Source organism: Neoarius graeffei, chromosome 5 (genome assembly GCF_027579695.1).
Source record: "Neoarius graeffei isolate fNeoGra1 chromosome 5, fNeoGra1.pri, whole genome shotgun sequence".
NCBI classification, from domain to species: domain Eukaryota; kingdom Metazoa; phylum Chordata; class Actinopteri; order Siluriformes; family Ariidae; genus Neoarius; species Neoarius graeffei.
This window is the reverse complement of record NC_083573.1, coordinates 91,380,966-91,405,369: the sequence shown is the minus strand read 5'-3', so window position 1 is coordinate 91,405,369 and position 24,404 is coordinate 91,380,966. Positions and strand designations below refer to the sequence as shown.

Here is a 24,404-nt window from a genome sequence, read left to right as displayed (position 1 = left end):
ATCGAAACCGTCCTCTGCTAGCTGGAGCTCTTTTTACTCCAACGTTTTCCAGAAGACAGCTATTGCAGGCTCCTGACCCACAGAAAGTGAGAGGTCAGCAGCGGGAGTGTGCCGGGCCCGGAGGTCGATGGATCGAAACCATCTTCTGCCGAGTCTGCCAACTTTTACTCCAACTTTTTCCGTGACCCGGTGATTGCGGGTTCGAGACACCTGTGGGGTGTGCAGAGTGGCGCACCGGAAGCGCGCTTGGCCCACAGCCCAGACGCCGAAACAGTCCGCTGCTCTTTCGAGCCACTTTTCTTCCCAAAATTCCCAGCAGAGGCAATAAACGTCATCTATCTGTCTTACTAGAAATGTGGTGGCTGGCCTCGAAAATTGTCCATCAGGAGGCCTGATTTTCAGTGCTCTGTCACTAGTTTGCCATTGGTCAGTGCTTTGTATCACGCAGACAGGCACATAGGCGTTATGGGAGTGAAATAAGGCCCACCTCATCTACCAATTGTTGTCACAGTACGTTACCCATGTCTACGACTCACAGATCAGAGCTCTTTGGGCAGTAAAGATCCTGGTCAGTGAATCAGGAAAAATCAGAGGGATTTCATGGTTTTCTAACTTTTGTCCACATGTTCTTCTTAAGCACAAGACATAAAACGTAATTAATCAGGTGCCCCGAATTGTACATGTACAGTCGTTCATTTTCTGTACCCATGAGCTATGTCAGGGGTAACCCAGACACATTCACACCTCTGTGCTATTCAGAGTTTTCGCTTGACCTTCTCTAGGTCTAGGGACTGGGGCAGCAACCCAGAGCACCCGGTGCAAAGCCTCACAGGCACGAAGAGGACATGCATGCTCCAGACATAAAGGCTGCCGGTCGGCCACTAGGCTCAAGCCCAGACCCTGCTCGGTGTGAGTTGACACTGCTAACCACCGCAATATGATGCGGCCTATGTAAATTCAGTACAAAGCTGTGCTTTCCAGTGTAAAATCGCCTGGCTACGAGTGGCAGCGTACGTGCTTCCAAAGAAAAGTCTACTTACTTAAGTCGGGGTAAAATGCCTTGTAAGCAATTGGTGACGGGAATGAGGACGTGCTGACATTAAAGCCGGACGCTGCAAGCGTTTGACTTTGGTGCACACCCAGCAAATTGTTTCAAGCTGAGCAAACACAAAAGAAGTTTCTGTCGCGGAGATGAGAGACGGCTGAGGAACGAGCCTAGCTCTTTTTGAGTGGCTGCCCTTTTTCGCCCTGTCGCGGCAGAGCCCCAGTGGCCTAATGGATAAGGCACTGGCCTCCTAAGCCAGGGACTGTGGGTTCGAGTCCCATCTGGGGTGTGAGGTCAGCAGAGTGGTGCAGCGGGAGCGTGCTGGGCCCATAACCCAGAGGCCGATGGATCGAAACCATCCTCTGCTAGCTGGAGCTCTTTTTACTCCAACGTTTTCCAGAAGACAGCTATTGCAGGCTCCAGACCCACAGAAAGTGAGAGGTCAGCAGCGGGAGCGTGCCGGGCCCGGAGGTCGATGGATCGAAACCATCTTCTGTCGAGTCTGCCAACTTTTACTCCAACGTTTTCCGTGACCCGGTGATTGCGGGTTCGAGACCCCTGTGGGGTGTGCAGAGTGGCGCACCGGAAGCGCGCTTGGCCCACAGCCCAGACGCCGAAACAGTCCGCTGCTCTTTCGAGCCACTTTTCTTCCCAAAATTCCCAGCAGAGGCAATAAACGTCATCTATCTGTCTTACTAGAAATGTGGTGGCTGGCCTCGAAAATTGTCCATCAGGAGGCCTGATTTTCAGTGCTCTGTCACTAGTTTGCCATTGGTCAGTGCTTTGTATCACGCAGACAGGCACATAGGCGTTATGGGAGTGAAATAAGGCCCACCTCATCTACCAATTGTTGTCACAGTGCGTTACCCATGTCTACGACTCACAGATCAGAGCTCTTTGGGCAGTAAAGATCCTGGTCAGTGAATCAGGAAAAATCAGAGGGATTTCATGGTTTTCTAACTTTTGTCCACATGTTCTTCTTAAGCACAAGACATAAAACGTAATTAATCAGGTGCCCCGAATTGTACACGTACAGTCGTTCATTTTCTGTACCCATGAGCTATGTCAGGGGTAACCCAGACACATTCACACCTCTGGGCTATTCAGAGTTTTCGCTTGACCTTCTCTAGGTCTAGGGACTGGGGAAGGAACCCAGAGCACCCGGTGCAAAGCCTCACAGGCACGAAGAGGACATGCATGCTCCAGACATAAAGGCTGCCGGTCGGCCACTAGGCTCAAGCCCAGACCCTGCTCGGTGTGAGTTGACACTGCTAACCACCGCAATATGATGCGGCCTATGTAAATTCAGTACAAAGCTGTGCTTTCCAGTGTAAAATCGCCTGGCTACGAGTGGCAGCGTACGTGCTTCCAAAGAAAAGTCTACTTACTTAAGTCGGGGTAAAATGCCTTGTAAGCAATTTGTGACGGGAATGAGGACGTGCTGACATTAAAGCCGGACGCTGCAAGCGTTTGACTTTGGTGCACACCCAGCAAATTGTTTCAAGCTGAGCAAACACAAAAGAAGTTTCTGTCGCGGAGATGAGAGACGGCTGAGCAACGAGCCTAGCTCTTTTTGAGTGGCTGCCCTTTTTCGCCCTGTGGCGGCAGAGCCTCAGTGGCCTAATGGATAAGGCACTGGCCTCCTAAGCCAGGGACTGTGGGTTCGAGTCCCATCTGGGGTGTGAGGTCAGCAGAGTGGCGCAGCGGGAGCGTGCTGGGCCCATAACCCAGAGGCCGATGGATCGAAACCATCCTCTGCTAGCTGGAGCTCTTTTTACTCCAACGTTTTCCAGAAGACAGCTATTGCAGGCTCCTGACCCACAGAAAGTGAGAGGTCAGCAGCGGGAGCGTGCCGGGCCCGGAGGTCGATGGATCGAAACCATCTTCTGCCGAGTCTGCCAACTTTTACTCCAACTTTTTCCGTGACCCGGTGATTGCGGGTTCGAGACCCGTGTGGGGTGTGCAGAGTGGCGCACCGGAAGCGCGCTTGGCCCACAGCCCAGACGCCGAAACAGTCCGCTGCTCTTTCGAGCCACTTTTCTTCCCAAAATTCCCAGCAGAGGCAATAAACGTCATCTATCTGTCTTACTAGAAATGTGGTGGCTGGCCTCGAAAATTGTCCATCAGGAGGCCTGATTTTCAGTGCTCTGTCACTAGTTTGCCATTGGTCAGTGCTTTGTATCACGCAGACAGGCACATAGGCGTTATGCGAGTGAAATAAGGCCCACCTCATCTACCAATTGTTGTCACAGTACGTTACCCATGTCTACGACTCACAGATCAGAGCTCTTTGGGCAGTAAAGATCCTGGTCAGTGAATCAGGAAAAATCAGAGGGATTTCATGGTTTTCTAACTTTTGTCCACATGTTCTTCTTAAGCACAAGACATAAAACGTAATTAATCAAGTGCCCCGAATTGTACACGTACAGTCGTTCATTTTCTGTACCCATGAGCTATGTCAGGGGTAACCCAGACACATTCACACCTCTGTGCTATTCAGAGTTTTCGCTTGACCTTCTCTAGGTCTAGGGACTGGGGCAGGAACCCAGAGCACCCGGTGCAAAGCCTCACAGGCACGACGAGGACATGCATGCTCCAGACATAAAGGCTGCCTGTCGGCCACTAGGCTCAAGCCCAGACCCTGCTCGGTGTGAGTTGACACTGCTAACCACCGCAATATGATGCGGCCTATGTAAATTCAGTACAAAGCTGTGCTTTCCAGTGTAAAATCGCCTGGCTACGAGTGGCAGCGTACGTGCTTCCAAAGAAAAGTCTACTTACTTAAGTCGGGGTAAAATGCCTTGTAAGCAATTTGTGACGGGAATGAGGACGTGCTGACATTAAAGCCGGACGCTGCAAGCGTTTGACTTTGGTGCACACCCAGCAAATTGTTTCAAGCTGAGCAAACACAAAAGAAGTTTCTGTCGCGGAGATGAGAGACGGCTGAGCAACGAGCCTGGCTCTTTTTGAGTGGCTGCCCTTTTTCGCCCTGTCGCGGCAGAGCCCCAGTGGCCTAATGGATAAGGCACTGGCCTCCTAAGCCAGGGACTGTGGGTTCGAGTCCCATCTGGGGTGTGAGGTCAGCAGAGTGGCGCAGCGGGAGCGTGCTGGGCCCATAACCCAGAGGCCGATGGATCGAAACCATCCTCTGCTAGCTGGAGCTCTTTTTACTCCAACGTTTTCCAGAAGACAGCTATTGCAGGCTCCAGACCCACAGAAAGTGAGAGGTCAGCAGCGGGAGCGTGCCGGGCCCGGAGGTCGATGGATCGAAACCATCTTCTGCCGAGTCTGCCAACTTTTACTCCAACGTTTTCCGTGACCCGGTGATTGCGGGTTCGAGACCCGTGTGGGGTGTGCAGAGTGGCGCACCGGAAGCGCGCTTGGCCCACAGCCCAGACGCCGAAACAGTCCGCTGCTCTTTCGAGCCACTTTTCTTCCCAAAATTCCCAGCAGAGGCAATAAACGTCATCTATCTGTCTTACTAGAAATGTGGTGGCTGGCCTCGAAAATTGTCCATCAGGAGGCCTGATTTTCAGTGCTCTGTCACTAGTTTGCCATTGGTCAGTGCTTTGTATCACGCAGACAGGCACATAGGCGTTATGGGAGTGAAATAAGGCCCACCTCATCTACCAATTGTTGTCACAGTACGTTACCCATGTCTACGACTCAAAGATCAGAGCTCTTTGGACAGTAAAGATCCTGGTCAGTGAATCAGGAAAAATCAGAGGGATTTCATGGTTTTCTAACTTTTGTCCACATGTTCTTCTTAAGCACAAGACATAAAACGTAATTAATCAGGTGCCCCGAATTGTACACGTACAGTCGTTCATTTTCTGTACCCATGAGCTATGTCAGGGGTAACCCAGACACATTCACACCTCTGTGCTATTCAGAGTTTTCGCTTGACCTTCTCTAGGTCTAGGGACTGGGGCAGGAACCCAGAGCACCCGGTGCAAAGCCTCACAGGCACGAAGAGGACATGCATGCTCCAGACATAAAGGCTGCCGGTCGGCCACTAGGCTCAAGCCCAGACCCTGCTCGGTGTGAGTTGACACTGCTAACCACCGCCATATGATGCGGCCTATGTAAATTCAGTACAAAGCTGTGCTTTCCAGTGTAAAATCGCCTGGCTACGAGTGGCAGCGTACGTGCTTCCAAAGAAAAGTCTACTTACTTAAGTCGGGGTAAAATGCCTTGTAAGCAATTGGTGACGGGAATGAGGACGTGCTGACATTAAAGCCGGACGCTGCAAGCGTTTGACTTTGGTGCACACCCAGCAAATTGTTTCAAGCTGAGCAAACACAAAAGAAGTTTCTGTCGCGGAGATGAGAGACGGCTGAGCAACGAGCCTAGCTCTTTTTGAGTGGCTGCCCTTTTTCGCCCTGTGGCGGCAGAGCCTCAGTGGCCTAATGGATAAGGCACTGGCCTCCTAAGCCAGGGACTGTGGGTTCGAGTCCCATCTGGGGTATGAGGTCAGCAGAGTGGTGCAGCGGGAGCGTGCTGGGCCCATAACCCAGAGGCCGATGGATCGAAACCATCCTCTGCTAGCTGGAGCTCTTTTTACTCCAACGTTTTCCAGAAGACAGCTATTGCAGGCTCCTGACCCACAGAAAGTGAGAGGTCAGCAGCGGGAGCGTGCCGGGCCCGGAGGTCGATGGATCGAAACCATCTTCTGCCGAGTCTGCCAACTTTTACTCCAACTTTTTCCGTGACCCGGTGATTGCGGGTTCGGAGACCCGTGTGGGGTGTGTGCCCCCAGACAGTCAGCAGAAGAAACAAAAATAGCAACAACGAGATGCCACCGACGCGCTTGGCCCACAGCCCAGACGCCGAAACAGTCCGCTGCTCTTTCGAGCCACTTTTCTTCCCAAAATTCCCAGCAGAGGCAATAAACGTCATCTATCTGTCTTACTAGAAATGTGGTGGCTGGCCTCGAAAATTGTCCATCAGGAGGCCTGATTTTCAGTGCTCTGTCACTAGTTTGCCATTGGTCAGTGCTTTGTATCACGCAGACAGGCACATAGGCGTTATGCGAGTGAAATAAGGCCCACCTCATCTACCAATTGTTGTCACAGTACGTTACCCATGTCTACGACTCACAGATCAGAGCTCTTTGGGCAGTAAAGATCCTGGTCAGTGAATCAGGAAAAATCAGAGGGATTTCATGGTTTTCTAACTTTTGTCCACATGTTCTTCTTAAGCACAAGACATAAAACGTAATTAATCAAGTGCCCCGAATTGTACACGTACAGTCGTTCATTTTCTGTACCCATGAGCTATGTCAGGGGTAACCCAGACACATTCACACCTCTGTGCTATTCAGAGTTTTCGCTTGACCTTCTCTAGGTCTAGGGACTGGGGCAGGAACCCAGAGCACCCGGTGCAAAGCCTCACAGGCACGACGAGGACATGCATGCTCCAGACATAAAGGCTGCCTGTCGGCCACTAGGCTCAAGCCCAGACCCTGCTCGGTGTGAGTTGACACTGCTAACCACCGCAATATGATGCGGCCTATGTAAATTCAGTACAAAGCTGTGCTTTCCAGTGTAAAATCGCCTGGCTACGAGTGGCAGCGTACGTGCTTCCAAAGAAAAGTCTACTTACTTAAGTCGGGGTAAAATGCCTTGTAAGCAATTTGTGACGGGAATGAGGACGTGCTGACATTAAAGCCGGACGCTGCAAGCGTTTGACTTTGGTGCACACCCAGCAAATTGTTTCAAGCTGAGCAAACACAAAAGAAGTTTCTGTCGCGGAGATGAGAGACGGCTGAGCAACGAGCCTGGCTCTTTTTGAGTGGCTGCCCTTTTTCGCCCTGTCGCGGCAGAGCCCCAGTGGCCTAATGGATAAGGCACTGGCCTCCTAAGCCAGGGACTGTGGGTTCGAGTCCCATCTGGGGTGTGAGGTCAGCAGAGTGGCGCAGCGGGAGCGTGCTGGGCCCATAACCCAGAGGCCGATGGATCGAAACCATCCTCTGCTAGCTGGAGCTCTTTTTACTCCAACGTTTTCCAGAAGACAGCTATTGCAGGCTCCAGACCCACAGAAAGTGAGAGGTCAGCAGCGGGAGCGTGCCGGGCCCGGAGGTCGATGGATCGAAACCATCTTCTGCCGAGTCTGCCAACTTTTACTCCAACGTTTTCCGTGACCCGGTGATTGCGGGTTCGAGACCCGTGTGGGGTGTGCAGAGTGGCGCACCGGAAGCGCGCTTGGCCCACAGCCCAGACGCCGAAACAGTCCGCTGCTCTTTCGAGCCACTTTTCTTCCCAAAATTCCCAGCAGAGGCAATAAACGTCATCTATCTGTCTTACTAGAAATGTGGTGGCTGGCCTCGAAAATTGTCCATCAGGAGGCCTGATTTTCAGTGCTCTGTCACTAGTTTGCCATTGGTCAGTGCTTTGTATCACGCAGACAGGCACATAGGCGTTATGGGAGTGAAATAAGGCCCACCTCATCTACCAATTGTTGTCACAGTACGTTACCCATGTCTACGACTCAAAGATCAGAGCTCTTTGGACAGTAAAGATCCTGGTCAGTGAATCAGGAAAAATCAGAGGGATTTCATGGTTTTCTAACTTTTGTCCACATGTTCTTCTTAAGCACAAGACATAAAACGTAATTAATCAGGTGCCCCGAATTGTACACGTACAGTCGTTCATTTTCTGTACCCATGAGCTATGTCAGGGGTAACCCAGACACATTCACACCTCTGTGCTATTCAGAGTTTTCGCTTGACCTTCTCTAGGTCTAGGGACTGGGGCAGGAACCCAGAGCACCCGGTGCAAAGCCTCACAGGCACGAAGAGGACATGCATGCTCCAGACATAAAGGCTGCCGGTCGGCCACTAGGCTCAAGCCCAGACCCTGCTCGGTGTGAGTTGACACTGCTAACCACCGCCATATGATGCGGCCTATGTAAATTCAGTACAAAGCTGTGCTTTCCAGTGTAAAATCGCCTGGCTACGAGTGGCAGCGTACGTGCTTCCAAAGAAAAGTCTACTTACTTAAGTCGGGGTAAAATGCCTTGTAAGCAATTGGTGACGGGAATGAGGACGTGCTGACATTAAAGCCGGACGCTGCAAGCGTTTGACTTTGGTGCACACCCAGCAAATTGTTTCAAGCTGAGCAAACACAAAAGAAGTTTCTGTCGCGGAGATGAGAGACGGCTGAGCAAGGAGCCTAGCTCTTTTTGAGTGGCTGCCCTTTTTCGCCCTGTTGCGGCAGAGCCCCAGTGGCCTAATGGATAAGGCACTGGCCTCCTAAGCCAGGGACTGTGGGTTCGAGTCCCATCTGGGGTGTGAGGTCAGCAGAGTGGCGCAGCGGGAGCGTGCTGAGCCCATAACCCAGAGGCCGACGGATCGAAACCATCCTCTGCTAGCTGGAGCTCCTTTTACTCCAACGTTTTCCAGAAGACAGCTATTGCAGGCACCAGACCCACAGAAAGTGAGAGGTCAGCAGCGGGAGCGTGCCGGGCCCGGAGGTCGATGGATCGAAACCATCTTCTGCCGAGTCTGCCAACTTTTACTCCAACGTTTTCCGTGACCCGGTGATTGCGGGTTCGAGACCCCTGTGGGGTGTGCAGAGTGGCGCACCGGAAGCGCGCTTGGCCCACAGCCCAGACGCCGAAACAGTCCGCTGCTCTTTCGAGCCACTTTTCTTCCCAAAATTCCCAGCAGAGGCAATAAACGTCATCTATCTGTCTTACTAGAAATGTGGTGGCTGGCCTCGAAAATTGTCCATCAGGAGGCCTGATTTTCAGTGCTCTGTCACTAGTTTGCCATTGGTCAGTGCTTTGTATCACGCAGACAGGCACATAGGCGTTATGGGAGTGAAATAAGGCCCACCTCATCTACCAATTGTTGTCACAGTGCGTTACCCATGTCTACGACTCACAGATCAGAGCTCTTTGGGCAGTAAAGATCCTGGTCAGTGAATCAGGAAAAATCAGAGGGATTTCATGGTTTTCTAACTTTTGTCCACATGTTCTTCTTAAGCACAAGACATAAAACGTAATTAATCAGGTGCCCCGAATTGTACACGTACAGTCGTTCATTTTCTGTACCCATGAGCTATGTCAGGGGTAACCCAGACACATTCACACCTCTGGGCTATTCAGAGTTTTCGCTTGACCTTCTCTAGGTCTAGGGACTGGGGAAGGAACCCAGAGCACCCGGTGCAAAGCCTCACAGGCACGAAGAGGACATGCATGCTCCAGACATAAAGGCTGCCGGTCGGCCACTAGGCTCAAGCCCAGACCCTGCTCGGTGTGAGTTGACACTGCTAACCACCGCAATATTCCAGTGTAAAATCGCCTGGCTACGAGTGGCAGCGTACGTGCTTCCAAAGAAAAGTCTACTTACTTAAGTCGGGGTAAAATGCCTTGTAAGCAATTTGTGACGGGAATGAGGACGTGCTGACATTAAAGCCGGACGCTGCAAGCGTTTGACTTTGGTGCACACCCAGCAAATTGTTTCAAGCTGAGCAAACACAAAAGAAGTTTCTGTCGCGGAGATGAGAGACGGCTGAGCAACGAGCCTAGCTCTTTTTGAGTGGCTGCCCTTTTTCGCCCTGTGGCGGCAGAGCCTCAGTGGCCTAATGGATAAGGCACTGGCCTCCTAAGCCAGGGACTGTGGGTTCGAGTCCCATCTGGGGTGTGAGGTCAGCAGAGTGGCGCAGCGGGAGCGTGCTGGGCCCATAACCCAGAGGCCGATGGATCGAAACCATCCTCTGCTAGCTGGAGCTCTTTTTACTCCAACGTTTTCCAGAAGACAGCTATTGCAGGCTCCTGACCCACAGAAAGTGAGAGGTCAGCAGCGGGAGCGTGCCGGGCCCGGAGGTCGATGGATCGAAACCATCTTCTGCCGAGTCTGCCAACTTTTACTCCAACTTTTTCCGTGACCCGGTGATTGCGGGTTCGAGACCCGTGTGGGGTGTGCAGAGTGGCGCACCGGAAGCGCGCTTGGCCCACAGCCCAGACGCCGAAACAGTCCGCTGCTCTTTCGAGCCACTTTTCTTCCCAAAATTCCCAGCAGAGGCAATAAACGTCATCTATCTGTCTTACTAGAAATGTGGTGGCTGGCCTCGAAAATTGTCCATCAGGAGGCCTGATTTTCAGTGCTCTGTCACTAGTTTGCCATTGGTCAGTGCTTTGTATCACGCAGACAGGCACATAGGCGTTATGCGAGTGAAATAAGGCCCACCTCATCTACCAATTGTTGTCACAGTACGTTACCCATGTCTACGACTCACAGATCAGAGCTCTTTGGGCAGTAAAGATCCTGGTCAGTGAATCAGGAAAAATCAGAGGGATTTCATGGTTTTCTAACTTTTGTCCACATGTTCTTCTTAAGCACAAGACATAAAACGTAATTAATCAAGTGCCCCGAATTGTACACGTACAGTCGTTCATTTTCTGTACCCATGAGCTATGTCAGGGGTAACCCAGACACATTCACACCTCTGTGCTATTCAGAGTTTTCGCTTGACCTTCTCTAGGTCTAGGGACTGGGGCAGGAACCCAGAGCACCCGGTGCAAAGCCTCACAGGCACGACGAGGACATGCATGCTCCAGACATAAAGGCTGCCTGTCGGCCACTAGGCTCAAGCCCAGACCCTGCTCGGTGTGAGTTGACACTGCTAACCACCGCAATATGATGCGGCCTATGTAAATTCAGTACAAAGCTGTGCTTTCCAGTGTAAAATCGCCTGGCTACGAGTGGCAGCGTACGTGCTTCCAAAGAAAAGTCTACTTACTTAAGTCGGGGTAAAATGCCTTGTAAGCAATTTGTGACGGGAATGAGGACGTGCTGACATTAAAGCCGGACGCTGCAAGCGTTTGACTTTGGTGCACACCCAGCAAATTGTTTCAAGCTGAGCAAACACAAAAGAAGTTTCTGTCGCGGAGATGAGAGACGGCTGAGCAACGAGCCTGGCTCTTTTTGAGTGGCTGCCCTTTTTCGCCCTGTCGCGGCAGAGCCCCAGTGGCCTAATGGATAAGGCACTGGCCTCCTAAGCCAGGGACTGTGGGTTCGAGTCCCATCTGGGGTGTGAGGTCAGCAGAGTGGCGCAGCGGGAGCGTGCTGGGCCCATAACCCAGAGGCCGATGGATCGAAACCATCCTCTGCTAGCTGGAGCTCTTTTTACTCCAACGTTTTCCAGAAGACAGCTATTGCAGGCTCCAGACCCACAGAAAGTGAGAGGTCAGCAGCGGGAGCGTGCCGGGCCCGGAGGTCGATGGATCGAAACCATCTTCTGCCGAGTCTGCCAACTTTTACTCCAACGTTTTCCGTGACCCGGTGATTGCGGGTTCGAGACCCGTGTGGGGTGTGCAGAGTGGCGCACCGGAAGCGCGCTTGGCCCACAGCCCAGACGCCGAAACAGTCCGCTGCTCTTTCGAGCCACTTTTCTTCCCAAAATTCCCAGCAGAGGCAATAAACGTCATCTATCTGTCTTACTAGAAATGTGGTGGCTGGCCTCGAAAATTGTCCATCAGGAGGCCTGATTTTCAGTGCTCTGTCACTAGTTTGCCATTGGTCAGTGCTTTGTATCACGCAGACAGGCACATAGGCGTTATGGGAGTGAAATAAGGCCCACCTCATCTACCAATTGTTGTCACAGTACGTTACCCATGTCTACGACTCAAAGATCAGAGCTCTTTGGACAGTAAAGATCCTGGTCAGTGAATCAGGAAAAATCAGAGGGATTTCATGGTTTTCTAACTTTTGTCCACATGTTCTTCTTAAGCACAAGACATAAAACGTAATTAATCAGGTGCCCCGAATTGTACACGTACAGTCGTTCATTTTCTGTACCCATGAGCTATGTCAGGGGTAACCCAGACACATTCACACCTCTGTGCTATTCAGAGTTTTCGCTTGACCTTCTCTAGGTCTAGGGACTGGGGCAGGAACCCAGAGCACCCGGTGCAAAGCCTCACAGGCACGAAGAGGACATGCATGCTCCAGACATAAAGGCTGCCGGTCGGCCACTAGGCTCAAGCCCAGACCCTGCTCGGTGTGAGTTGACACTGCTAACCACCGCCATATGATGCGGCCTATGTAAATTCAGTACAAAGCTGTGCTTTCCAGTGTAAAATCGCCTGGCTACGAGTGGCAGCGTACGTGCTTCCAAAGAAAAGTCTACTTACTTAAGTCGGGGTAAAATGCCTTGTAAGCAATTGGTGACGGGAATGAGGACGTGCTGACATTAAAGCCGGACGCTGCAAGCGTTTGACTTTGGTGCACACCCAGCAAATTGTTTCAAGCTGAGCAAACACAAAAGAAGTTTCTGTCGCGGAGATGAGAGACGGCTGAGCAACGAGCCTAGCTCTTTTTGAGTGGCTGCCCTTTTTCGCCCTGTGGCGGCAGAGCCTCAGTGGCCTAATGGATAAGGCACTGGCCTCCTAAGCCAGGGACTGTGGGTTCGAGTCCCATCTGGGGTATGAGGTCAGCAGAGTGGCGCAGCGGGAGCGTGCTGGGCCCATAACCCAGAGGCCGATGGATCGATACCATCCTCTGCTAGCTGGAGCTCTTTTTACTCCAACGTTTTCCAGAAGACAGCTATTGCAGGCTCCTGACCCACAGAAAGTGAGAGGTCAGCAGCGGGAGCGTGCCGGGCCCGGAGGTCGATGGATCGAAACCATCTTCTGCCGAGTCTGCCAACTTTTACTCCAACTTTTTCCGTGACCCGGTGATTGCGGGTTCGAGACCCGTGTGGGGTGTGCAGAGTGGCGCACCGGAAGCGCGCTTGGCCCACAGCCCAGACGCCGAAACAGTCCGCTGCTCTTTCGAGCCACTTTTCTTCCCAAAATTCCCAGCAGAGGCAATAAACGTCATCTATCTGTCTTACTAGAAATGTGGTGGCTGGCCTCGAAAATTGTCCATCAGGAGGCCTGATTTTCAGTGCTCTGTCACTAGTTTGCCATTGGTCAGTGCTTTGTATCACGCAGACAGGCACATAGGCGTTATGCGAGTGAAATAAGGCCCACCTCATCTACCAATTGTTGTCACAGTACGTTACCCATGTCTACGACTCACAGATCAGAGCTCTTTGGGCAGTAAAGATCCTGGTCAGTGAATCAGGAAAAATCAGAGGGATTTCATGGTTTTCTAACTTTTGTCCACATGTTCTTCTTAAGCACAAGACATAAAACGTAATTAATCAAGTGCCCCGAATTGTACACGTACAGTCGTTCATTTTCTGTACCCATGAGCTATGTCAGGGGTAACCCAGACACATTCACACCTCTGTGCTATTCAGAGTTTTCGCTTGACCTTCTCTAGGTCTAGGGACTGGGGCAGGAACCCAGAGCACCCGGTGCAAAGCCTCACAGGCACGACGAGGACATGCATGCTCCAGACATAAAGGCTGCCTGTCGGCCACTAGGCTCAAGCCCAGACCCTGCTCGGTGTGAGTTGACACTGCTAACCACCGCAATATGATGCGGCCTATGTAAATTCAGTACAAAGCTGTGCTTTCCAGTGTAAAATCGCCTGGCTACGAGTGGCAGCGTACGTGCTTCCAAAGAAAAGTCTACTTACTTAAGTCGGGGTAAAATGCCTTGTAAGCAATTTGTGACGGGAATGAGGACGTGCTGACATTAAAGCCGGACGCTGCAAGCGTTTGACTTTGGTGCACACCCAGCAAATTGTTTCAAGCTGAGCAAACACAAAAGAAGTTTCTGTCGCGGAGATGAGAGACGGCTGAGCAACGAGCCTGGCTCTTTTTGAGTGGCTGCCCTTTTTCGCCCTGTCGCGGCAGAGCCCCAGTGGCCTAATGGATAAGGCACTGGCCTCCTAAGCCAGGGACTGTGGGTTCGAGTCCCATCTGGGGTGTGAGGTCAGCAGAGTGGCGCAGCGGGAGCGTGCTGGGCCCATAACCCAGAGGCCGATGGATCGAAACCATCCTCTGCTAGCTGGAGCTCTTTTTACTCCAACGTTTTCCAGAAGACAGCTATTGCAGGCTCCAGACCCACAGAAAGTGAGAGGTCAGCAGCGGGAGCGTGCCGGGCCCGGAGGTCGATGGATCGAAACCATCTTCTGCCGAGTCTGCCAACTTTTACTCCAACGTTTTCCGTGACCCGGTGATTGCGGGTTCGAGACCCGTGTGGGGTGTGCAGAGTGGCGCACCGGAAGCGCGCTTGGCCCACAGCCCAGACGCCGAAACAGTCCGCTGCTCTTTCGAGCCACTTTTCTTCCCAAAATTCCCAGCAGAGGCAATAAACGTCATCTATCTGTCTTACTAGAAATGTGGTGGCTGGCCTCGAAAATTGTCCATCAGGAGGCCTGATTTTCAGTGCTCTGTCACTAGTTTGCCATTGGTCAGTGCTTTGTATCACGCAGACAGGCACATAGGCGTTATGGGAGTGAAATAAGGCCCACCTCATCTACCAATTGTTGTCACAGTACGTTACCCATGTCTACGACTCAAAGATCAGAGCTCTTTGGACAGTAAAGATCCTGGTCAGTGAATCAGGAAAAATCAGAGGGATTTCATGGTTTTCTAACTTTTGTCCACATGTTCTTCTTAAGCACAAGACATAAAACGTAATTAATCAGGTGCCCCGAATTGTACACGTACAGTCGTTCATTTTCTGTACCCATGAGCTATGTCAGGGGTAACCCAGACACATTCACACCTCTGTGCTATTCAGAGTTTTCGCTTGACCTTCTCTAGGTCTAGGGACTGGGGCAGGAACCCAGAGCACCCGGTGCAAAGCCTCACAGGCACGAAGAGGACATGCATGCTCCAGACATAAAGGCTGCCGGTCGGCCACTAGGCTCAAGCCCAGACCCTGCTCGGTGTGAGTTGACACTGCTAACCACCGCCATATGATGCGGCCTATGTAAATTCAGTACAAAGCTGTGCTTTCCAGTGTAAAATCGCCTGGCTACGAGTGGCAGCGTACGTGCTTCCAAAGAAAAGTCTACTTACTTAAGTCGGGGTAAAATGCCTTGTAAGCAATTGGTGACGGGAATGAGGACGTGCTGACATTAAAGCCGGACGCTGCAAGCGTTTGACTTTGGTGCACACCCAGCAAATTGTTTCAAGCTGAGCAAACACAAAAGAAGTTTCTGTCGCGGAGATGAGAGACGGCTGAGCAAGGAGCCTAGCTCTTTTTGAGTGGCTGCCCTTTTTCGCCCTGTCGCGGCAGAGCCCCAGTGGCCTAATGGATAAGGCACTGGCCTCCTAAGCCAGGGACTGTGGGTTCGAGTCCCATCTGGGGTGTGAGGTCAGCAGAGTGGCGCAGCGGGAGCGTGCTGAGCCCATAACCCAGAGGCCGACGGATCGAAACCATCCTCTGCTAGCTGGAGCTCCTTTTACTCCAACGTTTTCCAGAAGACAGCTATTGCAGGCACCAGACCCACAGAAAGTGAGAGGTCAGCAGCGGGAGCGTGCCGGGCCCGGAGGTCGATGGATCGAAACCATCTTCTGCCGAGTCTGCCAACTTTTACTCCAACGTTTTCCGTGACCCGGTGATTGCGGGTTCGAGACCCGTGTGTGGTGTGCAGAGTGGCGCACCGGAAGCGCTCTTGGCCCACAGCCCAGACGCCGAAACAGTCCGCTGCTCTTTCGAGCCACTTTTCTTCCCAAAATTCCCAGCAGAGGCAATAAACGTCATCTATCTGTCTTACTAGAAATGTGGTGGCTGGCCTCGAAAATTGTCCATCAGGAGGCCTGATTTTCAGTGCTCTGTCACTAGTTTGCCATTGGTCAGTGCTTTGTATCACGCAGACAGGCACATAGGCGTTATGGGAGTGAAATAAGGCCCACCTCATCTACCAATTGTTGTCACAGTACGTTACCCATGTCTACGACTCACAGATCAGAGCTCTTTGGGCAGTAAAGATCCTGGTCAGTGAATCAGGAAAAATCAGAGGGATTTCATGGTTTTCTAACTTTTGTCCACATGTTCTTCTTAAGCACAAGACATAAAACGTAATTAATCAAGTGCCCCGAATTGTACACGTACAGTCGTTCATTTTCTGTACCCATGAGCTATGTCAGGGGTAACCCAGACACATTCACACCTCTGTGCTATTCAGAGTTTTCGCTTGACCTTCTCTAGGTCTAGGGACTGGGGCAGGAACCCAGAGCACCCGGTGCAAAGCCTCACAGGCACGACGAGGACATGCATGCTCCAGACATAAAGGCTGCCAGTCGGTCACTTGGCTCAAGCCCAGACCCTGCTCGGTGTGAGTTGACACTGCTAACCACCGCAATATGATGCGGCCTATGTAAATTCAGTACAAAGCTGTGCTTTCCAGTGTAAAATCGCCTGGCTACGAGTGGCAGCGTACGTGCTTCCAAAGAAAAGTCTACTTACTTAAGTCGGGGTAAAATGCCTTGTAAGCAATTTGTGACGGGAATGAGGACGTGCTGACATTAAAGCCGGACGCTGCAAGCGTTTGACTTTGGTGCACACCCAGCAAATTGTTTCAAGCTGAGCAAACACAAAAGAAGTTTCTGTCGCGGAGATGAGAGACGGCTGAGCAACGAGCCTGGCTCTTTTTGAGTGGCTGCCCTTTTTCGTCCTGTCGCGGCAGAGCCCCAGTGGCCTAATGGATAAGGCACTGGCCTCCTAAGCCAGGGACTGTGGGTTCGAGTCCCATCTGGGGTGTGAGGTCAGCAGAGTGGCGCAGCGGGAGCGTGCTGGGCCCATAACCCAGAGGCCGATGGATCGAAACCATCCTCTGCTAGCTGGAGCTCTTTTTACTCCAACGTTTTCCAGAAGACAGCTATTGCAGGCTCCAGACCCACAGAAAGTGAGAGGTCAGCAGCGGGAGCGTGCCGGGCCCGGAGGTCGATGGATCGAAACCATCTTCTGCCGAGTCTGCCAACTTTTACTCCAACGTTTTCCGTGACCCGGTGATTGCGGGTTCGAGACCCCTGTGGGGTGTGCAGAGTGGCGCACCGGAAGCGCGCTTGGCCCACAGCCCAGACGCCGAAACAGTCCGCTGCTCTTTCGAGCCACTTTTCTTCCCAAAATTCCCAGCAGAGGCAATAAACGTCATCTATCTGTCTTACTAGAAATGTGGTGGCTGGCCTCGAAAATTGTCCATCAGGAGGCCTGATTTTCAGTGCTCTGTCACTAGTTTGCCATTGGTCAGTGCTTTGTATCACGCAGACAGGCACATAGGCGTTATGGGAGTGAAATAAGGCCCACCTCATCTACCAATTGTTGTCACAGTACGTTACCCATGTCTATGACTCACAGATCAGAGCTCTTTGGGCAGTAAAGATCCTGGTCAGTGAATCAGGAAAAATCAGAGGGATTTCATGGTTTTCTAACTTTTGTCCACATGTTCTTCTTAAGCACAAGACATAAAACGTAATTAATCAGGTGCCCCGAATTGTACACGTACAGTCGTTCATTTTCTGTACCCATGAGCTATGTCAGGGGTAACCCAGACACATTCACACCTCTGGGCTATTCAGAGTTTTCGCTTGACCTTCTCTAGGTCTAGGGACTGGGGCAGGAACCCAGAGCACCCGGTGCAAAGCCTCACAGGCACGAAGAGGACATGCATGCTCCAGACATAAAGGCTGCCGGTCGGCCACTAGGCTCAAGCCCAGACCCTGCTCGGTGTGAGTTGACACTGCTAACCACCGCAATATGATGCGGCCTATGTAAATTCAGTACAAAGCTGTGCTTTCCAGTGTAAAATCGCCTGGCTACGAGTGGCAGCGTACGTGCTTCCAAAGAAAAGTCTACTTACTTAAGTCGGGGTAAAATGCCTTGTAAGCAATTTGTGACGGGAATGAGGACGTGCTGACATTAAAGCCGGACGCTGCAAGCGTTTGACTTTGGTGCACACCCAGCAAATTGTTTCAAGCTGAGCAAACACAAAAGAAGTTTCTGTCGCGGAGATGAGAGACGGCTGAGGACCGAGCCTAGCTCTTTTTGAGTGGCTGCCCTTTTTCGCCCTGTCGCGGCAGAGCCCCAGTGGCCTAATGGATAAGGCACTGGCCTCCTAAGCCATGGGACTGTGGGTTCGAGTCCCATCTGGGGTGTGTGGTCAGCAGAGTGGTGCAGCGGGAGCGTGCTGGGCCCATAACCCAGAGGCCGATGGATCGAAGCCATCCTCTGCTAGCTGGAGCTCTTTTTACTCCACCGTTTTCCAGAAGACAGCTATTGCAGGCTCCAGACCCACAGAAAGTGAGAGGTCAGCAGCGGGAGCGTGCCGGGCCCGGAGGTCGATGGATCGAAACCATCTTCTGTCGAGTCTGCCAACTATTACTCCAACGTTTTCCGTGACCCGGTGATTACGGGTTCGAGACCCCTGTGTGGTGTGCAGAGTGGCGCACCGGAAGCGCGCTTGGCCCACAGCCCAGACGCCGAAACAGTCCGCTGCTCTTTCGAGCCACTTTTCTTCCCAAAATTCCCAGCAGAGGCAATAAACGTCATCTATCTGTCTTACTAGAAATGTGGTGGCTGGCCTCGAAAATTGTCCATCAGGAGGCCTGATTTTCAGTGCTCTGTCACTAGTTTGCCATTGGTCAGTGCTTTGTATCACGCAGACAGGCACATAGGCGTTATGGGAGTGAAATAAGGCCCACCTCATCTACCAATTGTTGTCACAGTACGTTACCCATGTCTACGACTCACAGATCAGAGCTCTTTGGGCAGTAAAGATCCTGGTCAGTGAATCAGGAAAAATCAGAGGGATTTCATGGTTTTCTAACTTTTGTCCACATGTTCTTCTTAAGCACAAGACATAAAACGTAATTAATCAGGTGCCCCGAAGTGTACACGTACAGTCGTTCATTTTCTGTACCCATGAGCTATGTCAGGGGTAACCCAGACACATTCACACCTCTGGGCTATTCAGAGTTTTCGCTTGACCTTCTCTAGGTCTAGGGACTGGGGCAGGAACCCAGAGCACCCGGTGCAAAGCCTCACAGGCACGAAGAGGACATGCATGCTCCAGACATAAAGGCTGCCGGTCGGCCACTAGGCTCAAGCCCAGACCCTGCTCGGTGTGAGTTGACACTGCTAACCACCGCAATATGATGCGGCCTATGTAAATTCAGTACAAAGCTGTGCTTTCCAGTGTAAACTCGCCTGGCTACGAGTGGCAGTTTACATGCACCTCATGCATGTCGGGAGCGTGGTGGGCCCGGAGGTTGATGGATCGAAACCATCTTCTGCCGAGTCTGCCAAAGTTTTCTGTGACCCGGTGATTGTGGGTTCGAGACCTGTGTGGGGTGTGCAGAGTGGTGCACTGGAAGCGCGCTTGTCCCAGAGCCCAGATGCCGAAACAGTCTGCTGCTCTTTCAAGCCACTTTTCTTCCCAAAATTCCCAGCAGAGGCAATAAACGTCATCTACCATAACAGCCATTGAATTTTTCATTGGTCTTTTCGACGTTTCCCTGACTGGCCCTCTGCAGGCCCTTGGCCGTCCCCTGACTGGTTCTTGACTGGTTCTTGACTGTCTCCCGATTGGCAGACACAATGACGTAGTCAATGCAGTCCTGACTGGTGACGCCCCTAAGCAGCTTGTGTGAAAACCAGCTGCTATCCCTCATTTTTCTACGGGGAGGAGCAGTGATTGTCCGTTTCACAAAGCAGGCTCATCAAATGCTGAGAACAGCTGATTTCAGTTAGTTAATTCAACCCGGAGGAGTTTCACCGTGAGTTACAAAGCCATAAGATTTTAATGCGCTCATACAGCGAGTTTGAATATGTTTTCTGAAAGAAGCGCAACACTGCTGCAGCTGCCAACCACACTGAGAAATCCTAATAGAAATGAAATTACTCATCGGTTACAGCACAATGTCAATATAATTAAAAATTAATTCAACAGCTCTGACAGGTGATTTATGTACGGTATGTGAAGGGAAAACGACAGGGACTATATGCGCCTTGGTAGCCCAGGGGTCACACTGCATGCCTCATGATAGTGCGGTACGTAGTTCGATTCCGACTCGACACCTACGGTACAGCCTACTGCAATTTACTCCCCTCTCAGGCTAGAAGACCATGCATGAAACTTTTTTTTTTTCTTCAATGGGTAAAAGCCGTTTCAGATCGAGGCACACTTTTCTGATCGGCCTGCATACTGTTGCCTACTCAAGCATCTCTAATATTGTATTAAAAAAAATCTCCCATAAGAAACGCGGTGCAACACACAATATCTGGTGGGATGTGAGAGCATTGATTCATTGATAAAAACCTGAGTTCCGTTTCACAAAGCAGGTTTAGTGAAAACTCTGAGTCTGTAAACCCTGAAATAATCAATGAACCTTGGGTTTTTCTCTGTCTCCACCCTCTTTCACAGACACACACACTGCTTGATCTCTTCATTCATTCAATCAGCAGAAAGAGTTTTAGCATAGTTCTGCCATCTGTCATTCAAATAAAATCATTCAAATAAAATCAGTAGTTAGTAGGCATTGGAAGTCCGTTAAGTAACTTTTTCATGAACATGGAATGTCCTTTTGATCACGATCCCGTTGATGAAGGTGCAGCAGTAAGCGCAGAGAATTAATTCTCCGGGAGATGATTATCAGACTGCGCATAGATGTTCCATCATTTCCAGACAGTTATCTTTTTGAGCAGTACTGTTTCACATCACAGTTCATAATACACAACCTAACTGTACTCACATTTGCAACAATATCGTAGTCTTGCTCTCACATCAGATATTGTGTGTTGCATCGCGTTTTTTATGAATTTATTTTTATGAATTTTATGATTTTTTATGAATTTATTTTATTTCGAACATGTATAAAAAATGTGTGTAACTATTTGTACATACAAAAGAAAGAAAACAAGAAAGTGACAAAAAAAGAATAAATAAAATAACATAAAGAGCTAAGACATTACAATACACCGCACATTGTTCGAAAAAGGAGTGGGAAGAAGTACACTTTTTTAAATTTCCCACCCCTTTTTAACTACCCCGAAATCCAAACTACATTAATACACCTATAAAAATATATACCATATATACACTTCATGAATATCTATATAAATATATAATTACAAAAATAAATATATACTACATACCATATATATTCACTTCATAAATATCTATATAAATATTTAATTACAAAATTAAATATATACTACATTCCATATATACACTTCATAAATATCTATATAAATATATAATTACAAAAATAAATATCTACTACATACCTGTCCCCTGGTGTAGTGGTTAGTGCTGTCGCCTCACAGCAAGAAGGTCCTGGGTTCAAGTCCCGGGGCTGGCGAGGGCCTTTCTGTGTGGAGTTTGCATGTTGTCTGCGTGGGTTTCCTCTGGGTGCAACGTTTTCCCCCACAGACATGCTCTGGCTTCCCCTACAGTCCAAAGACATGCAGATTAGGTTGACTGGTGACTCTAAATTGACTGTAGGTGTGAATGGTTGTCTATGTGTCAGCCCTGTGATGACCTGGCGACTTGTCCAGGGTGTACCCCGCCTTTCGCCCGTAGTCAGCTGGGATAGGCTTCAGCTTGCCTGTGACCCTGTAGAAGGATAAAGCGGCTAGAGATGATGAGATACCTATCCCCATAAATAAATATATACCATATACTAAGTTAGTTCTAATATAACTATCAACCCTATTCTATTTATCCCTCATCATCCTTTGTTGACATACTTCCTCTTCTATATACTTGTTTAAAAATATTTTTTGTACCTTTTTTAAACAGATTTATATTTGCACTTTGTTTTATTTCTGTCTCCAGTCTGTTCCATAAAGTCACCCCACAGCTCGATACGCACGTTTTTCATATTTGTTCGAACCTTTGTTTTTTTTAAATTTAGGTCTCCCCTTAGATTATATCCCCCCTCTCTCTTACTAAACATTCCTTGTATATTTTTTGGCAATAGATTATTTCTCGCTTTGTACATTATTTGTGCTGTTCTGAATTTGACCAGATCCATAAATTTCAACATGTGTGATTTTATGAATAGTGAGTTTGTGTGATTTCTGTATCCTGTTTTGTTGATTGTCCTTATTGCTCTTTTCTGTATTGTACATATCGGCTGCAGAGTGGTTTTGTAGGTTTTTCCCCAGACTTCGACACAGTAAGTCAGATATGGCAAAAATAATGAGTAATATAGAGTATGCAAAGATTTGCAATCAAGAATATGTTTTGTTTTCCACAGAATTGCCGAGCACTTTGCCAGTTTTGCTCGTATGTATCCTACATGAGGTTTCCAGCAGACTTTATGATCCAAAATCACCAAGAAATTTAATTTTCTGTACCATTTCTATCTTAGTATTGTCTATTATCAATTCTACATTACAATCTATTTTGTGTCTCCCAAACAACATGATCTTTGTTTTGCTTAGATTTAATGATAATTTATTTTTGTCAAACCATATCTTTAGTTTATTTATTTCAGTTGTGATTGTCTCCAAAGTCTGCTGCAAATTCTCACCAGAACAAAAAATATTGGTGTCATCTGCAAACAAAACAAATTTCAGTACTTGCGAAATTCTACATATGTCATTGATATATATTATGAATAATTTCGGACCTAATATTGACCCCTGTGGTACCCCGCATGTAATGTTCATGAAATCAGATTTATGGTCACCTATCTGCACAAACTGTTGCCTGTTTCTTAGATAGCTCAACAGTCAGCTCCACCCAACTCCCCTAACACCACACTTTTCTAGTTTACTTAATAATATACTATAATCAATGGTATCGAATGCTTTTTTTAGGTCCACAAATACTCCAATTGCTATTTTTTTATTGTCTATACAGTTTGTGATTTCCTCTATTAGTTCCATTAGTGCCATCGATGTTGATCTGTCCGTTCTGAATCCATATTGACTGTCTGTAAGGAGGTTGTGTTTTTCAATGAATTTGTCCAGTCTATCTGAAAAGAGTTTTTCGAGTATTTTGGAGAATTGGGGGAGTAAAGAAACAGGCCTGTAGTCTGTGAAATGGTGTCTATCTCTGGTTTTAAACTAGGGATGTGACTTTTGATCAAAAACACTATTCGAAATTCGCTAAAAAATATTCGAAATTCGATTCGAAAATCGACAGAACCCCGCCCGCCCCACCCAAACGCGCGCACACATGACAGACAGGGTGAAAGTGGTAACGGTTTAATGAGTCATCAAAAAACAAACTTCCATTCACCTCACATAGCCTACAGTATCAAACAATAATATAGGCTTCCAATTTTATTGTACATTTCTATGCAGCCACGACTATTTTCGTCTGTTAGAAGGAACCGCGGGTGAAACTGCCCGTTTAGGAAACGATAATGAAAGCATTCGAACAGTCAGAACAGAATAAACTTAAGACATATTTTTGTTCAAAAAAATTAACATGTCGACGTGGTCGGGATGGAGACGGGTACACAGCCTATTGACAGTTAGACCGGCTGCGGAGAACACACGCTCCGATGGCACGGACGTTGCAGGCACACACAGGTAGGCGCTGGCCAACTTTGCCAGGCGAGGGTATTGCTGTTGATTGTCTTTCCACCATGTCATCGGGTCAGTGTGGAGCGGTGGGCATGTATCCTGGCAGTACTGAGTCAATTCAGTCATGCATGTTGCCCTCTCTGTGCTGTAATCCTCGCCAAATATGACGGCAATTGCTGCTGTTAATGGGCCATCCTTTCGGGAATGTTTCGGTTCGCTGGGCCCTTCATGCGATTCCGCCGCCTCTCCGGCCTCTTCATCATCTGCCATGGACAGAAGGTTTCTCACCTTGGCCTGCACTGTGTTTCTCACCTCGTCAGTTGCGAACCTCAGGTGTTTGTGTCTGGGATCCAAAAATGAGGCAATGTATGCGACCTTGCGTGCGCTGCTGGCATTTTCAGGTGCAAGGCGCTCTTTCAATGAGGCAGACACCGCTTTTTTGAAATCGGTGACTTTGGAAGATTCTTCTGGGAGTTCTTTGAGATGTTTGGACAGTAGGTTTTGCAACCACTGGAAAAATCATAGAGAGCGACACATTCGACTCTACACATAACGCAGTGGTGGCGCATTTGAGTGAGTACAGCACAGGCAAAATTTCCTCCATCACACCCCAGCTATCATCGGCCAATTCCAGGGTGCGCGCATCCGATAATTTGGTGACATTTCTGTCTGACAAGACAGCGCACACAGCCCATCTCTGTTCTAACAAGCGCTCGAACATGTCATGTATCGAATTCCATCTCGTCCGGCAGCTTTGCACTAACTTGTGTGCAGGCACGTTTAGGAGCTGTTGCTTTTGCTTCAGAGCTTCTGTTGCCACCGTGCTATGATGGAAGTGAGACACCAGACGATTGGCAGCTTTTACGACGTGGTTTATGTTTTGCAGTTTGAAACCGTCGTTTGTAGCCAGTTGAAGAGTGTGTGCAAAACAAGGCTGCGAGTCCCACCCCAGCCCGGCGTCAGAATTGGC

General features: G+C 49.5%; 13 non-coding genes across 13 annotated transcripts; all 13 read left to right on the top strand.

The window, feature by feature from the left end:
• The first annotated feature begins 1,261 nt into the window (after positions 1-1,261).
• trnar-ccu (transfer RNA arginine (anticodon CCU)) lies at positions 1,262-1,334 on the top strand. Its single transcript has one exon. It is a non-coding gene; the product is annotated as a tRNA-Arg (tRNA).
• A 1,320-nt stretch (positions 1,335-2,654) lies between these two features.
• trnar-ccu (transfer RNA arginine (anticodon CCU)) lies at positions 2,655-2,727 on the top strand. Its single transcript has one exon. It is a non-coding gene; the product is annotated as a tRNA-Arg (tRNA).
• Positions 2,728-4,047: 1,320 nt separating this feature from the next.
• Positions 4,048-4,120, top strand: trnar-ccu (transfer RNA arginine (anticodon CCU)). The gene has a single exon. It is a non-coding gene; the product is annotated as a tRNA-Arg (tRNA).
• A 1,320-nt stretch (positions 4,121-5,440) lies between these two features.
• trnar-ccu (transfer RNA arginine (anticodon CCU)) lies at positions 5,441-5,513 on the top strand. Its single transcript has one exon. It is a non-coding gene; the product is annotated as a tRNA-Arg (tRNA).
• A 1,357-nt stretch (positions 5,514-6,870) lies between these two features.
• trnar-ccu (transfer RNA arginine (anticodon CCU)) lies at positions 6,871-6,943 on the top strand. The gene has a single exon. It is a non-coding gene; the product is annotated as a tRNA-Arg (tRNA).
• A 1,320-nt stretch (positions 6,944-8,263) lies between these two features.
• On the top strand, positions 8,264-8,336 carry trnar-ccu (transfer RNA arginine (anticodon CCU)). Its single transcript has one exon. It is a non-coding gene; the product is annotated as a tRNA-Arg (tRNA).
• Positions 8,337-9,619: 1,283 nt separating this feature from the next.
• On the top strand, positions 9,620-9,692 carry trnar-ccu (transfer RNA arginine (anticodon CCU)). Its single transcript has one exon. It is a non-coding gene; the product is annotated as a tRNA-Arg (tRNA).
• A 1,320-nt stretch (positions 9,693-11,012) lies between these two features.
• trnar-ccu (transfer RNA arginine (anticodon CCU)) lies at positions 11,013-11,085 on the top strand. Its single transcript has one exon. It is a non-coding gene; the product is annotated as a tRNA-Arg (tRNA).
• Positions 11,086-12,405: 1,320 nt separating this feature from the next.
• Positions 12,406-12,478, top strand: trnar-ccu (transfer RNA arginine (anticodon CCU)). The gene has a single exon. It is a non-coding gene; the product is annotated as a tRNA-Arg (tRNA).
• A 1,320-nt stretch (positions 12,479-13,798) lies between these two features.
• Positions 13,799-13,871, top strand: trnar-ccu (transfer RNA arginine (anticodon CCU)). The gene has a single exon. It is a non-coding gene; the product is annotated as a tRNA-Arg (tRNA).
• A 1,320-nt stretch (positions 13,872-15,191) lies between these two features.
• trnar-ccu (transfer RNA arginine (anticodon CCU)) lies at positions 15,192-15,264 on the top strand. The gene has a single exon. It is a non-coding gene; the product is annotated as a tRNA-Arg (tRNA).
• A 1,320-nt stretch (positions 15,265-16,584) lies between these two features.
• Positions 16,585-16,657, top strand: trnar-ccu (transfer RNA arginine (anticodon CCU)). Its single transcript has one exon. It is a non-coding gene; the product is annotated as a tRNA-Arg (tRNA).
• Positions 16,658-17,977: 1,320 nt separating this feature from the next.
• trnar-ccu (transfer RNA arginine (anticodon CCU)) lies at positions 17,978-18,051 on the top strand. Its single transcript has one exon. It is a non-coding gene; the product is annotated as a tRNA-Arg (tRNA).
• The last annotated feature ends 6,353 nt before the right edge of the window (positions 18,052-24,404 follow it).